This window comes from Phaenicophaeus curvirostris, chromosome 34 (genome assembly GCF_032191515.1).
Source record: "Phaenicophaeus curvirostris isolate KB17595 chromosome 34, BPBGC_Pcur_1.0, whole genome shotgun sequence".
Classification (NCBI taxonomy): Eukaryota; Metazoa; Chordata; class Aves; order Cuculiformes; family Cuculidae; genus Phaenicophaeus; species Phaenicophaeus curvirostris.
In genome coordinates this window covers 502,244-517,141 of record NC_091425.1, presented here as the reverse complement: position 1 = coordinate 517,141, position 14,898 = coordinate 502,244, and positions in this window count along the sequence as shown.

Below are 14,898 nucleotides of genomic sequence, written 5' to 3'. Positions count from 1 at the left end.
GAGAGTTTCTTTGTTCTTCCATGAGAGGACACTGATTGAGTAGACCAAAGGCCAATTTGGCATTGTACGGATCAGATGTGAGCGCACACATCATGTCTGTGAGCTGAGATGAACCTGAACGTGTAGAAAGAGCAGTTTCTTCAGTTTCCACGAAGATCTCTGGGACAGATATTGCCTCGAAGTCTCTTCTCATTGCAAGTAACAAGACATGGGAAGTCGCCTCAATATAGCACTTGGATGTCCCTCCACGAACCAAGGTCCCCGTGTTCATTCCTCATGATGTGGGGCAAGCGTACTTTTACCTGTTCAGGTCCTAGGACATGAGGAGGTGATGGATGAGTAGGGGGTTAGGATGTCAGTTGTGTCTCAGAAACTCAGAATCCAGTAGGAAACATCTGACTGTGACGGGGACGGTGAGGTCAGTTGTGTCTCTGGAGGTGACGGGGCAGCAGCAGGAACACGGCTGGGAAAGGAGCTCTGCCCAAGCCCCCACAGGACCTGTGCAGGGAGAGGGCTTGGGGACGGATGGAAAACACAACGGAGCCTCCTCAGGCCAGGAACAGGCTGGCAGCATCACCAGGAAAATCCCTTACGGTACGGGGGCACCACGGGTCCTTCACACCTCGGCACCTGCCAGGATCTGCTGACAGCATCTCTGGGGCAAATGCCTTGTGCTCCTTCTGTTGCCCCAGCAGCGTCACAGACACAAATCCCTTACAGTCAGGGGGCACCTCGGGCCCTTTGCCATTTCTTCTGCCCACAGGGATTGCATGAAGTTATTACAGTTTCTGGAAATTTCTATATGTGCACAAAAACTGATTTTATTATAAAAATTTATGACTGGATGAGGGTTTAGTGGTGTCTGGGGATGATGTGCCATGTGCAGAAATAGGTGTTAAGCAGCCTGCGATCAAGCACCAAGTGCAGAGAGGAGCAAATGCAGGTAGGGAGCTTACTGGTAGGACCCAAATACAGAACGATATGGAGAGCTAGGATGATGTCTGGGAGAGGAAAGAGTCACAAGGAGGAACTTGTCAGGAAGAAGGAATGTCAAGGGATGGGTAGTGGATGGGCAGACTGTTTTTTGAGCTTGAAGATCACTTCTAGAATCAGGCTTCTAGAATATCTTGGGTTGGAAGGGGCTCATGAGGATCACTGAGTCCAGCTCCCTGATCCTCATACGACTGTGTAAAATGGAACCATATCACTAAGATGATTGTCAAGATGCTCCTTGAACTCTGACAGGCTTGGTGCCATCACCACTTCCCTGGGGTGTTCCAGTGACTGAGCACCCTCTCCATGAGGAACCTTTTCCAGATGTCCAGTTGGAACTTCCCCTGATGCAGCTGCATTCCATTTCCTTGTGACCTACCCTGGTCACCAGGGAAAGGAGATCAGCGCGTTCCCCTTCACTGCCCTCCTTGAGGAAGCTCAAGACTGGGATGAGGTCCCAGCCGTGTCCCACGCTGGGCTCTGCACACAGCCCTGCTCTGGGCTCTGACAAGCTCTGGGCAAGAAGAGAGGCTGGACACGAAGAGCAACGGAAATCCAGGACTCCTGGTTTCAATCCAGCAGATGCCACCACAGACCGTGTCCTCACCGTTCCGTTCCAGCCCTTCTGCCCAGGCCAGGGCGAGAGTCTGAGCTCAGCAGCAGAGCAGCCTGCCTCACACGAGGACCTGCGGGAAGAGGATTATCTTTCTTGTGGATTCTGCAGCCACAGAAATGCTCCCTTGCACTTCTCCAAGGACATCCCTTTCCCCAAGGGAGCATGTCCAGCCTGGCCTGGCTGCCGGTGCTGCTTTCCTCCCTGTGCAGCCCACAAGGCCACTTCTATGACCCAGATTTCTATGTTCAGGCCCTTCTATGTCCTGACTCTTGTATTATCCAAGTCTTAGAATCATAGAATCATAGAATAACCAGGTTGGACGAGACCCACCAGATCATCGAGTCCAACCATATTCTTCTATAATACAACTTTTCTATGACCTTTCTTTGACCTGCCTCTTCTATCACCCTACTTCTACTCTTCTGTAGCCCAGCTCTTCTCTGAGCCCTCTATGACACTTCTAAGATCATAGAATTATAGAATAGGTTGGGTCGGAAGGGACCTTCAAGATCATCTAGTTCCTACCCACTTGTCGTGGTCAGGAACATCCCACTGGATCAGGCTGCCCAAGACCCCATCCAACCTGGCCTTGAACACCTCCAGGGGCAGTGCAGTCACAGCGTCCCTGGGCTACCTGTGCACTGCTTGGGGCATCTTCTCAGCCCTCAAGTGTCCCTGGCTCTGGGGATGGACACCAGGTCTACCCTGCACCGACCTGCTTAGCTGAGTAGACGTGGCAGCCAGAGCGGGTAAGCCCAGGCAGCCAGTGGAAAGACCTGGTAGCTAGAACTGGGTAGACCTGGGAGCCGGAGCTAGGTACACCAGGCGAACTGAGGTGGGAAGACCTGGCGGACGCAGAGGGATTGACCTGTCAGCCGCCCCTGTACTCTGTGAGACCTGGTCATTTGTCCTAAAATCAGCGTTTTCGGTCAAAAGTTGGTATTCTGACCCCAAAAAATCAGATAAGATCAGTGTTCTGGCCCTACAAATGGGAGTTGTGGCCCCAACAGTGGGTGTGCTGGCTCCGCTCTGGGGGCAGACTGTGATGGCTGTTAGGTGTCACCAGCACCAGGGACGGGCACCAGGTCTACCCAGCACCAGCCGCCAGGTCTATGCAGTATCCACTTGCTGAGCTGGGTAGACTTGGCGTCCGGAGCTGGGTAGACTTGGCGTCCGGAGCTGGGTAGACTTGGCGTCCGGAGCTGGGTAGGCTTGGCGTCCGGAGCTGGGTAGACTTGGCGTCCGGAGCTGGGTAGACTTGGCGTCCGGAGCTGGGTAGATTTGGCGTCCGGAGCTGGGTAGACTTGGCGTCCGGAGCTGGATAGACCTGTCAGCCGTATCAGCCAGCTTGATGTGGGTGTCCCTGCTGCTGTGGTGCAAGCTCCATGACCTCCACCTGCCTTGTAGCGGCCCTGCTGCCTCAGGAAACCTCAGCTGCCGCCTCTCCAACCCCCACCAGCTCCCTGTAGGGGTTCCTGCTGCGATGCCAGCTCGGAGACCTGCCTGGTGGTGGCCCTGCTGCCTCAGGACCCGCTCCAGCAGCCCCCGCTCCTGCCTGGAGAGTCATCGCTCCGCAAGCAGCTCGTCCCAGATGAAGGAGAACCAGCTGTGCAGCTGCCAGATGTGGCTCTCACTGAAATGGTCCTTGTGGCCTCACCACAGCCCCAGTGCACTGGAACCAGCTTAGCAGCCTCCAGGAAGAGCTTAATACCACATGGACCCTCGGACAACCCGAGATCCTTGTGGGGGTCCCTGCTGCTGCGGGACCAGCTCTGTGACCTCCACCTGCTTGTGCAGCCACAGGAACACTCCAGCGGCCACCTCTCCAGCCTCTCCAGCCTCTCCACCTCCTGATGCGCTGCAAGCTCAGAGACCTCCACCTTCCTGACTGTGGCCCTGCTGCCACTGGAGACCCCAGCAGCCACTGCTCTGACCTCCCTATTTAATCTCTCGCATCTATGAAGTGTCTGGATTTAAAGGAGAAGTTGGACACTGGCTGTGGGGGGAAGCAGCTGCAGGTCTCCCCTAGTACAGCAGCCTGGGGGAGTTCCAGAAGAGCTTAGAAAAACACCACCACGTGGACACAAACACAAACGTGGGCAACACCGAGGGAGCTGGAGAACGAGAGTGAAAGTTACACATTTCAGGGAAGAAGTCAAAGCAAACTGAAGGGTTTTTTTATTTTCGTATTAGCAACCACAGAAAGTTGTGCACACAAGGTATGGCCAGACAACTCCCCCCCCTGCCAAAAATCAGAAGGTGGCAAGTGCTCACTCTCTAGGGTGTCCTCAGCTAAACCGTGGCAGAAGGGCCTCACAAATCCAGTTTTTAGCAGTCAAGTAGATCATAGCCATCCTGGAAACAAGGGGAACTCGCCTCGAGGAGCCAAGCACGGAGCCCACATGAGCTCAGCTAACGCAGGGGTCACCAGCACCGCGGGTGAGAGTCCTCTTTGTCGGTAACGTGGCCACGTGTGCTGCATCTCAGTGACGGGGGCTGACAGTGCTGGCTCTTCCCCGTCACAGCCACCGTTCTGCTTGTGTGTCATCAGGTGCCTTAGTTAATGTCAGTGAGAGTTGCTGCCTCCATAACGGGGAAACCACCACCCCTCCTTAACCACTACTGCGTAGCCTAAAGAGGAAAATTTGTGTGTCTACTACCTATCCAAATAAATTATTTGAAATATAACTATATGCCTTATCAGTCACCCTGAGGTGATCAGTGTTGCTCTCATCGTGCATCTCTCACAGCAGCTGCTGATGGATGATCTCCCACACCATCCTCTTGCGGAAGTAAAGGATGTCACTCTGGAAAGAAAAGGAAAAATCCTTTAAACACGAAGTCGAGGCAGAAAATATGCACAAATATCAACAGGGGGAAACCCTCTTCTCCAGGAGACATAAGGGCCAGGTATCCCTAACCCACCGGCTGCGGCATCTCGTGTAGGGAAGTAGGAAGCAGACACCAGATGTAAGGATGGAGAACACAGCTCTGCCCTTCCGAGGCCACTGTGAAGCTCCAACCCCACCAGCCACGCACCAACCCCACAGCGAGGGATAGAACCCCCATCCCTGCTCCAGGCACAATCAGCAGCTGCTGCGGAACTCGGGACCTGATGGAATGGCTGGAAGATGCCAGGGGAGGGTGAGGTTGAGACTTGCAGACAAAAACTCCACAGTCGCTTCCGTTCTGGTGCTGAGGGATTTCCTAAGGAATGCAAAGAAGCAGAATTTTCCAATACCATAAAAGAGAGGCAGTTTGGAAGCAGCACACGTTACCCATCCTAACAGACATGCGGGACAATCCATTCACCATCGCACAACTCAGGAAACAGACCTGATTGACCACACATCATCTCTTCGCTTGGGTGTCACAATCCAAGTTCTTGGCAGGCTGAGAAGGGAGAGCAGCCTCCGAAGAGAGACGCCACAGAATCAAAGTATTTGATGGTCTTCTTTCTCATGTCGGTGACCTGTGATTACAAGGGGACTGTCAGACAAAGCACAAACTTCTGCTGCACACACACATCAAAATCAACACGGCTTTTCTCACCAGTTTTCTCTCCCCATCCAATTCCAAACAAAAAGCCACACCTCAGATCCTGTGTTCAGTCTGGGGCCTCTCACTACAAGGTATTGAGCTGCTGGACTGTGTCCAGAGAACACCAACAAAACCAGTGAAGTGTACAAAGCACAAGTCTTATGAGGAGCAGCTGAAGGAACTGGGACTGTTGAACCTAGAGAGGAAGACCTGGCAAGGGGCAGTGCTGACTGCTGCAGAGGAAGGTAAAAAAAAACCCCAGGGACACTTGCCAATCCCCCCTGGGGGAAAAAAAGCCTTCCTCCCTGCAGCTGCAGGGCATGAGAAACCATCTTCATGGGGCAGGAGCAGCAGGCAGTAACCTAGCCAAACCGGGCTAAAGAAATCCTGACTAGTGGTCCTGCTCGATGCTGCAGAGGAAGGCAAAAAACCCCTGGGGACCAGTGCCAATCTGCCCCAGGGGAAAATTCCTTCCTGACCCCAAAGCTGGTGATCGGCTGTTCCCTGAGCATGTGAGCAAGACCTGACTCCTCATCCCACAAGCTGCTCATGCCTCCCAGAAGATGCCGGACCTTTCTTCTCCCTCAACCTGAAGCCATCCCAGGGGCTTCCAAGAGTGGCAAACTGCTCCCAGTCTGATGGGCCTTCGGGGCAAGAACCCTTCTCCTGTCCTGTATGGCACCAGTGGGTGCTCCAAAGCACTGGAACCCCTAGCTTCATGCTGTTACTGACCTTCAGTCTGCAAGAGAAAAACACAGGGAGCACTCCAGTGCTCCTCAAGAAGGAATTCCCTTGTCTTACCACTCCTATCCAGCTGAAAAGACCTCCTAGCCTCCAGCACCTCCCGGGCTTGGTGGCTCTTCTCATCTCCTGAGGAGCTGGCAGCTTTGTCCAGCCTCCAGCCTTCCTCCCTTATCTCCCTCCAGTAATTCCACGGGCTCCGTAAGGGCTTCCTCGTGGATGTCTCGGAGCTGTCCCCAGCCCAGCTGTCCTGGTGGCGAGGCTGGGCAGACTGACAGAGGGAAGGGGACGTTGCCCCTGGTTACCTGCCTGGGGCATTGTGACTGTGCGGTGCCAGGCACTGGCACTGTGACACGGGGGGGGACGGGCACTGCCCGCCCACCCACCCCCTCTGCCCAGCATCCAGGAGCCCATGGGGACCGTCCCTACCCTTGGTGGCCTTGATCTGGCTGGGCACAAACTGCTTTCTGGGGCTGTAAAGGTGCTAATTTAAGCAGCCACAGCCTGGAAGAAAGTCAAAGCATAACCACAGCAATAGGTTGCAATGGATGGTGCCAACAGAGCACCACAGGCTCACAAACCACGTGAGCAAGGATTACACTGCTGTGGTGGACACATTGGTCATTTTCAGATCTGGAACGCTTGGTTCTCTGCTCAAACCACAACTAGGCAAATGATATCTCATCCTAACTGTAAAAACAGCCCAGCACTCTTATCAGCATCGCATCCCCTTTTCCCACTGAGACCAAGCTACACAGTTGGCCATGTTTATGTAGGATGTGAATTATGCTTCAGCCACAGGTGAAGCTTTCACAGAATCATAGAATAACCAGGTTGGAAGAAACGCACTGGATCATCGAGTCCAACCATTCCGACCAAACACTTAACCATGCCCCTTAGCACCTCATCCACCCGTGCTTGAAACACCTCCAGGAAGGTGACTCAACCACCTCCCTGTGACTTTAAGCTTTCTGAAACTTCTTTGCTTACCTCGATTTGTGGGAAGATGTACAGATCTTATCTAAAACCCTGGAAAATCTCTTCTTCCTCTAGGATTTAGTATTTTGAGTACTGAAAGCATAAGCAAGGCACTATTCTTGTCATTTTGTACATCAGTACCACAATTGCTACGTACTTTCAGCCTACAGAAATAAGGCCCTTTGTACCCTTACAATCATTTGGTTGTGGTGATGCCAGAGGTGAAAGAAAAGGGATTTGTTTCTCTCGGCACGAACCTTGCAGAGGTGTAGAGAGGATGCACAATTTCCTCACCATTCCTTATCAGTGTGTCAAGTGACATTTGTTTTGTACTGCTGTGTAACGTTATGAATGGCAACATTGGCATGTGACACATTAAATCAGAGTAATGAAAGTTCAATTGGCAGACTCTGTGTAACGGGTGAGTTTTCTTTCTTTGTGAATTTGAAAGAAGAGAAGAAAAACTTTAGGTAATGCAACCTGTCATTTCGTGAAAACTGTTCAGTCGTGTGGCGCTTGACTTACATGTCTTCCTCATCTGCTTTTGGCTCATGTCTGCCCTCATCAACAGCAGCGGCACAGAATGATCCTGAATCCTTCTCCTTCTTTTCTTTTGGAAGCAACAGAGTTAATCTCCCTTCTGGAGAGGAAGGAAAACATTCTTGCAGTTGTATGTTAGCTAACTATCAAAGTGTATGTAAAGTGACAGCAACAGTAACAAACATCCTCCCACGTTCAATCAATAAAACCCAAATCTTTCTTACCAACTTTCTCTCCAGCCAGAGCAGGACCTACTGAAGCGACGTCACTGTCAGCTGAGACATTCAGCAGTCCCAGAGGGACTTCGGCTTGCCAATCCTTTCTCTTTTCCTTGGTGTCGTCAGTACCATCGGACCCTAAGTGGAAGTAAAAGGCAAAGAATTGTTCTCATAGGATGAGATGCTACAACATGAGGGAGCTGGGGGTGTTTAGCCTGGAGAAGAGGAGGCTGAGGGGAGACCTCATTGCTCTCTCCAACTACCTGAAAGGAGGTTGTGGAGAGGAGGGAGCTGGGCTCTTCTCCCAAGGGACAGGGGACAGGATGAGAGGGAATGGCCTCAAGCTCCGCCAGGGGAGCTTTAGACTGGATATTAGGAAAAAAATTTTCACAGAAAGGGTGATTGGTCCCTGGCAGAGGCTGCCCAGGGAGGGGGTTGAGTCCCCTTCCCTGGAGGGGTTTAAGGGATGGGTGGGCGAGGTGCTGAGGGACATGGGTTATGTTTGGTAGGAATGGTTGGACTTGATGATCCTGTGGGTCTCTTCCAACCTGGTTGTTCTATGACTCGATGATTCGATGAGAGCTCAGCAGATAAACCTGCTATGGCCTAGACTTAGCTGAATTTACTGAATGCCAATCGGCGCTGGCCCCGGCACCGGCTCGAGTGCCTTCAGAGACGGTGCCGTGGCTGCACCGTCTGGCACTGGCAAGAGTCAAGCTCTCAACCAGCAGCACTGCTCAGCCAAAACATCTTTGTTGAGTGCCTTGCTTTGGCTGTTTGCTGCTCTCCTGAGCATCAATCAGTCCCGCACGGAACTTCGGTGGCCTTGATGGGATGGGCCAGCTAAACTGCTGAGCAGGGACGCCCACAGTGCCCTGTCCATTGCGGGGGGATGCTGGAGCAGAGCCGCTGGGCTCGGCCACCTCCAGATCGCTCCGTGCCGCTCCTCTCTGCAGCCGTGGCAGCGCCCTGCACATGAAGCTCTGCCTGGCCCTGGGCCAGTTGCAGGTGCCGATCGGCGGGAAGCGGGCAGCCGGGGACCCTGCTGAAGAGGAGGAAGGCGAGGCCACCGACTGCCTCGGCCTCGTCTGGCCCCGCGGCTCCTGCGCGGTCACTTTCCCGTGAGTGCCGGTGCCATGTCCCACGGCAAGGACTGGGCAGCGGCTCTGTCCTGCCCCACGGGGCTCCACGCTGCCTCTGGGGCACTTGCCACGGGCAGGGCTGCGCTCGCCCCCATCTCTGCCCGCAGGCTGCGCAGAGCGGGGGCACTCAGGTTGTTTCCCTGCTTTCTGCAGCTCACACCAGGCGAAGGAGCCGTGGGTCAGCGCACTCCTCGGGTGAGCCCTGCCTGGCAACGCAGCCGTGGGGGCGATGCTCCCAGCATGGGGGGATGCTCCATGGGCAGCTGTCTGAGGCGGAAACAGCGCTCCAGAGCTGTTATTTCTAGCAGAAAGTTATTACAGATGGGATCAGTGCTAGATGGAAAGGGCCCCTGGAAGTCCTCTACGCCACTACTCTCTTCCAGGGCCAAGATCCACTCCCTGTGACACCTCCCAGGCCTGCACTGCCCTCCTAGGGAACAAATTCTCCCCAATACCCAGTCAGAGCCCACCGACCTGCAAGTTCTGGCCTCTGCCTTTCTCTTTTACACCCTCTGCCACAAGTGAGAGGAGTCTGGCTCCACAGTCCTTGCAAGGGCCCTTTAAGTAGGTGTAAGCTAGTATCAGATCACTTCTCAGGCTCCACAAGCCCAAGTACCTCAACTTATCCTCAATAAAAGGCACTGATCTGAAAAATATTCAGGGTATCAGAGCCCAGAAATTAACAGCAACTCTAGCATTTCTACTTATTTAAAATAAATGTAGATTAAGGGCTTGGTTGAGAAAATACAGAAAAACCTCCTGCAGTTTATTATTCTAAAACATACAACACAACTGAAATTACAAATGAAACTACACATCTCCCTTCCCCTTTGGTAAATTACTTTAAAACAGAGATACTTGAGCATACCTGTGAAGTAAGTATTTTGGCAATTGCTCCACTACAGCGACAAGAAACTCTGAAACTGAAGCCGAATTCCTCATTTGCAACAGGTTCCTCTTTGCTGCTTTTGGAAGGGTCTTCTAAGGAAGCCTGGCTTTCAGTCCCACAGTTCTGGTCGCTCTTTCTCTTGGGTACCATATAACTCTCTCCATCTTCTGCCTGACATTCCTCAGACTCTCTCACTTGTTCCGCTTTCTGCCTTTTAGTTACAATATTTGTCTCTTCTTCTGATTTTCTCTTAAGAGGCAATCTGTTTTCTTGAAACACATCTTTTTTCCCCTCGCACCCACGAAGGTTTCTCCAAGCAGAGATTACATCCAGCCAAGACTTTGGTTCCTCAGTGACAAGGCTTTTAACCTCATGCAGCGTTTTCCCTGGAAGAAAAAGTAGTTTCAGCATAAGTACTACAGTCTCAGAATTTGATTTTCCTACAGATTGAGAACAGCTGTTAACAGACGCCGTTCAAATTTTGTTTGTGTGTGAATCCTGGAACCACAGCAGCAGGCATCACTGCCATCACAGGCACAACTGAGCTCTCAGTACCCACACATGCCACCAGCAGAGACCAAGGCATCCCTCTGATTATAAGCTCTGCAGAACCAAGACGAAATTGTGCAAGGATTGTATTCTGCAGAAGAACTCAGCAGCTCTAAAAAAACTGGACCATTCCCAGGGACAGAGGGCCAGCCAACCATGCCACCCTCCCCAGAAAGCACTTGGTCCAGGATTAGAGATGTGAGACGCTTGCCAAGAAGCAAAGACACACATTGATTCAGCTCAGAATAAAGTCCACAAATTTACTCTTTCTGAATGGAAATATCTCTTCGCTACTATCGACCTGACTTCAGTCCGGCAAAGTCTCCGACACACGCCTGTTCTTACACCTGGAGATAACCCTCCTGACCTAGCTAGGACAAGGGACACACAAGGAATATAGAGGCCAATTCACTGCAAAACCTCAAAACTGGTCAAGGCACAGGGGACTGGGAGAAAGGGACTGCTTTACTCTGTTAGAATCGTGCTTAAATTTGATCCTCAAAGCCCAGGGCCACCTGTGATCTCCCAAATAAAATCCAACCTGCATGCAGATTTCCATCCATCTTGTTCTTATCACAGAATCACAGAATCACAGAATAACCAGGTTGGAAGAGACCCACCGGATCATCGAGTCCAACCATTCCTATCAAAATTATTCAACACTGGCAGAGAATGTGACTCGAGTAGCTGAGATTTACCAGAAATCTGTGTACTTAACAGATAAGCGACACAGGAGACACGCCTGGATCCACTTTGCCTAAAAGAAAACAACTCAACCTTAAAAATGCACACAAACTGTCCAGAACTGGACTCGTTTCGTTAATCTTATTTTGGTGTGGCTGTGTTGTTACTCACACACATCTAGGTAAAGTGCCAGCACTGCAGAGGCTGGTAAGGTATCTACTGGAACTATTTTTAAAACCATTTTGAGCACAAAATAGTCCCGCATTGAGAACACACCAGGGCAAAAGATACTTCAGAATTTATTACTGTGAATTACAACTACAGCTGTTGGAATCAACATAAATCCTGTTAACCAATAAAATATTAATTTCCATGCCAGCAAAACACAAGCTGGTATCTACTGAAAACATTTTCAAAGGCATTTTCACAATACAAAAAAAAAAAAGCATTGGGAACACACCTAGGCCAAAGATACCTCAGAGCTGATCACTGTGCATCAGAACCACAGCTGTCAGCACAGAAATAACAGACTAACTTCACAGACAGGACTTCTAGGAACCTTCCACTACCTGAAAGAAGCCGACAAGAAAGCTGGGGAGGGACTGTTCACAAAGGCTTGTAATGACAGGACGAGGGGAAATGGGGATGAACTGGAGAGGTGCAGATTTGGGCTAGACATGAGGAAGAATTTCTTCACCATGGGAGTGGTGGAACACTGGAACAGGCTGCCCAGGGAAGTTGTGGAAGCCCCATCCCTGGAGGTGTTCAAGGCCAGACTGCACGGGGCCTTGGGCAGCCTGATCTGGTGAGAGGTATCCCTGACCATGGTGTGGGGGTTGGAACTAGATGATCTTTAAGGTCCCTTCCAACCCATATTGTTTTATGATTCTATGACTTCCACCGGGGTTCACGATTCCAAGTACACCCGAGAGAAGGTGCTGGTGCCGGCCTTACCTTTCTCCCTAGAAACGGTGAGCGGGGGCTGTTTGTGAAGCCGCAGGAACAGCCGCTCTCCAGACCGGAGCTCCCTCAGCTCATCCAGCTTTGCCTCTGTGCTGAAGAAGACCTTTCCAGGCACACTGACCACCTCCAGGGAAACACAAGCTGCGATCATGGCAGGAAGATGTGCAGCTGCCCACCCCAAACAAATGCACATTTGGGGCGAGCAGCAGCCCCTCCACCCCGGGTTCCCCCTCCTTCCGGGTCCCTTCTCACCCCCGGCCCCTCTGGGTCCAGGATTAGAGACCAGGGACACTTTCCAAGAATCAAAGATGCACATTGATTAAGCCCAGAATAAAGTTCACAAGTTTGTTCTTTTAGAATGGAAATTTGCACTTGGGGCACAACAACCCTGAGCAGCTACAGACTAGGAGAAGTCTGTCTAGAAAGCTGCCTGGAGGAGAGAGACCTGGGGGTGTTGGTTGACAGCGACTGAACATGAGCCAGCAGTGGCCCAGGTGGCCAAGAAGGCCAATGGCATCTTGGCTTGGATCAGAAACGGCGTGACCAGCAGGTCCAGGTAGGTTCTTCTCCCTCTGGACTCAGCACTGGTGAGACCGCTCCTCAAATCCTGTGTTCAGTTCTGGGCCCCTCACCACAAGAAGGATGTTGAGGCTCTGGAACAAGTCCAGAGAAGAGCAACGAAGCTGGTGAGGGGGCTGGAGAATAAGCTTTACGAGGAGTGGCTGAGAGAGCTGGGGTTGTTTAGCCTGGAGAAGAGGAGGCTGAGGGGAGACCTCATTGCTCTCTCCAACTACCTGAAAGGAGGTTGTGGAGAGGAGGGAGCTGGGCTCTTCTCCCAAGGGACAGGGGACAGGACGAGAGGGAATGGCCTCAAGCTCCACCAGGGGAGGTTCAGGATGGACATTAGGAAATAGTTTTTCACAGGAAGGGTCATTGGGAACTGGCAGAGGCTGCCCTGGGAGGGGGTTGTGTCACCTTCTCTGGACGTGTTTAAGGGACAGGTGGATGAGGTGCTAAGGGGCATGGGTTAGTGTTTGATAGGAATGGTTGGACTTGATGATCCGGTGGGTCTCTTCCAACCTGGTTATTCTATGATTCTATGATTCTATGTTGCTTACATGTGCAAGGCACATGCGTGGTGTGTGCATGGGGTGAGCACAGCGTGAGCCTAGAATGTGTATGACGTGTGTATGGCTGGTGAGTCATCCTGATGACATGTGCTAGCGTGTTTGATGCATATGTATAGCATGTACACAGAATGTACGTAACATGCACATGGCATATGTGGCATGTTGCTTGTGTGTGCAAGGTATGTGCGTAGCATGTGCAAGAAATGTGCATGGCTGCTGTGTCACCTTCATGGTGTGTGCGTGGCATGTCCATGGCTGGATGTCATCTTGATGGCATGTGTTAGTCTGTTGGATGCATGTGTATGGCATGTACACGGCATGTACATAACATGCACATGGCATGTGTGGCATGTTGCTTGTGTGTGCAAGGAATGTGCGTGGCATGTGCTTCACCTTTTTTGAATGTGCTAATGTGTGAGTGGCATGTGGATGGCATGTAAACAGCACATACATAAAATGCAAATGTTCTGTGTGTGCAGTGTGTGGAATGTTGCTTGCATGTGCAAGGCATGTGCACGGATGGTGGGTCACCTTCATGGCGTGTGTGAGCATGTGCGTGGTCTGTCCATGGCTGATGTGACATCTTGATGGCACGTGCCAGCATGTGCGTGGCATGTGTATGGTATGTACACAGCATGCACATAACATGCACATGGCATGTGTATAGCATGTGCAATGTTGCTCACATGTGCATGGTGTGCGTGTGGCCTGTTCATGGATGGTGTGTCACAATCATGGTGTGTGCTAGTGCTTGTGGCATGTGGATGATGTGTACACAGCATATACATAACATGCGCATGGCATGTTTGCCATGTTGCTTGCAGGTGCAAGGTGTGTGCATGGGATGTGCATGAGTTGTGGCGTAAGCCTAGCATGTACATGGCGTGTGCATGAGAGCAGTGGCATGTGTGGCATGTGTGTGGTGTGTGCCTGGCATGTGTGTGGCATGTTTATGGCATGTGGCATGCACATGTTTGGCTGGCCAAGCCCATGGCACCCTAGTATTGTTGTCTCGATCCAGCATTCAGTAAGCGCGATGCCATCACGTGCTAACCCTAAGCGGATAACACTCCGGCTCACGCCGTCAACTTGATCAACGGTGATCAGCAAAGACGAGTCCCGAGAAAGCCACGTACCCGAATGCTGCTGGCCTGCAGGGCACCGCCACGTCGCTTCTCCCTCTCTCCCTGTGGAGGGGTCGGGATCCCGCAGGGGCTCTTGTTGACAGTACTCCTGTCAGATTCTCCCTGCTGACAAAGCAAAATCAAGGAGCTGTTACAACAAAAAACTCCAAGTAACCGTGCTTTAAATGAACCACTCCCCTCCCCAGCAGCTCTCACCACTGCGAGCGACACCCCAGCGCCCAGCAAGCTCTAAGCTGTGCCAGACTGGCCCCAGCCTGCCACGGGATCAGGCAGAGCTCCTCCAGCTCTCCCTACCACGCTGAGGCCGTCAGAGGGAGGACAAGCGACCAAGTTTTCCAAATGCAGGTTTCCCTCGAGGGAAGCAGGAGTACAGCGGTTCACCCGGGTAGAGCAGCCTCTGAAAGGCCGCGTGTCCATCTCCTGACCCTGAGCTCAGCGCCATGGGATACCTTAGCACTAAAGCTAACGGGAGAAGTATTTTAGTGACCGCTCATTCCCGCCCGACAACCTCCTGAGGCACTGGTTCAGCCACACTTGAAGTAGAGGACAGACACTGAGGAGGCAGGAAGAAGCATGAGAAACTCGAGCTTACTTCACTGACCTTTGCCTCGAGGCAGAGCCCTGCCTTCAGGTCTCACAGCCCTTTCTTCTCCTTCACCAAACCAGGATTGGGAATCCGGTTTCGGTCACCTCCCATGACAGAACCCTCCAGCCATGTGCAAGTTCTCCCCAGAGAAATGGTTCTAGTTCCCTTGCCGGCCCCAAACAGA